We start from the raw sequence: 1,970 nt of genomic DNA on the forward strand, positions 1-1,970 counted from the left end.
ATTCAGTTTAACCAAAATACCTTAAAAATTACACTTGACTGAAATGAACAATTTTGACACCTAAAAGTTTTCATATATGTTAAGTCCTGTTCTTTCTTGAGTCTTTTATTCTTATATTTCTTGAGTCTAAGAAATGGTGACCTTAGCAATGCCTTAAGTTAGATTCCCCTCCAAACCTTTATTACCTTAATAGATTTCAATTTTGTGAAATCTACGCAAGATCCCATTTTCTCTTTACAATATTCTTACTGATTTCTGATAATATTCAGAACATATATATATATATATATTTAACTTCAAATGTAGGAGATTTCTACTAATCAGTGAAGTAAATTATGGCCTTTTGACCTTGATTTCAGACTACTAGAACATTATATAAAGAGGTAAGTATAAGACTTGCTTGCACATACATACATGCATGTGGGTACCATTAATGCTTATGGCAAGCCGTGGGCCAACTTAGAAAGAAACATAAACGGGCGCCTGGGTGGCTTAGTCGGTTAAGCGTCCGACTTTCGCTTAGGTCATGATCTCGCGGTTCGTGGGTTCCAGCCCCGCGTCAGGCTCTGTGCTGACTGCCAGCTTGGTGCCTGGAGCCTGTTTTAGAGTCTGTGACTCCCTCTCTCTCTGACCCTCCCCTGCTCACGCTGTCTCTCACTCTCTCTCTCTCCTAGAAATAAATAAAAAAACATTAAAAAAAAGAAAGAAACATAAACAAACAGGAATAGTTTAAACAATATGGAATTTTAGGCAGTATTAAAAATGATGATATGTACTGAAATGAGATTCCACAGCTTAAGAAGCTAAGTAAAAATAGAAAAACATTCATTTGACATATTTTATTGAGCATTAAAATGATATATTAAAAATATACATAAAATAAAACATGCTCATAAATATAAAAAATCCAGAATTGCATTTACATTATTATATATTTCAATTTTAGTAATAAGCTTGGTATTTATACATAACATAAATAATAAAGGTAAAAAAATTTTCTTTCATTGTAGAAAGCTTGGATTATACAGAAAAATTCAAAGAATAAAGTTGAAATTTATCATAATATCTAATGGCACAAGATGTTTTTTTTTAGTTTTATCAAAAATTATATTTCTAGTTTTTTAATTTTCCCAAAGAATTTCAAAATAGAGAAACAAGAAACACTTAATCAAGTAGAACACTCTGGAAACAATCTTAGTCAACATAGCAATTTCACCTTAAATTTTGAGCAAATATGCCAAGAATTCTAATTGCTAGCTTCTGCATACCACATTTGACATTATGTGTTTACCAATTCTTATTTAAGGATTTCAATGCTCTTTGCACGTGACCAGCTCAGCACATTGCCCTGTCACCTGCACATTTGATGGCTGTTCTTCCTGCTGGGCCACAAGTAGTTGATTAGGTTGATTCTTGCATAGTATTTCCCCATATATGGATTATCTTGCAGATTTTTCATCTGGGTTTAGATGTGGAAGTTTCCATATATTTTTCATTACATTCTGGGAAATTAGTCAAAAATTCTAAAAGTGATTTCTGCTCTTAGTCTATGTTAAGCAGCTGTTTCTTTTCAGTTAAATTCTCTTTGTTGGACGTGTGTGGGGGGAGGGTGAGAGAGAGAGAGAGAGAAAGGGAGAGTATTGCTTGCCTCCTTATTTTAGTTTAGTTTTCCAAAGGTTTATTGAAGCAGAAATGAGTTGGTCAGATACTTATTGGAAAAAAGTAGTTTTAGTGGTATTCAAAAATACTTTCCAAAAAGCATTCTAGCACAAGTTTTCTTCATAAAGTAGATTATGTTGTAAACTTTTCTTTAAATCTTTTAGGAGTGTTGATTACTAGAGGCAATTTCTATTCCAAATCTATCTTACACTCCTGAAGAAAGACTCTTAAAAGCTGTTTCTCTAAGATAGGGAAGGATTTCTTTTTTATTCTTGCTGGTTATATATTGCTGAACAAGGTGTGTGCAACTT

The sequence above is a fragment of the Hyaena hyaena genome, unplaced genomic scaffold (assembly GCF_003009895.1).
Source record: "Hyaena hyaena isolate Hyena2069 unplaced genomic scaffold, ASM300989v1 scaffold_1916, whole genome shotgun sequence".
Classification (NCBI taxonomy): Eukaryota; Metazoa; Chordata; class Mammalia; order Carnivora; family Hyaenidae; genus Hyaena; species Hyaena hyaena.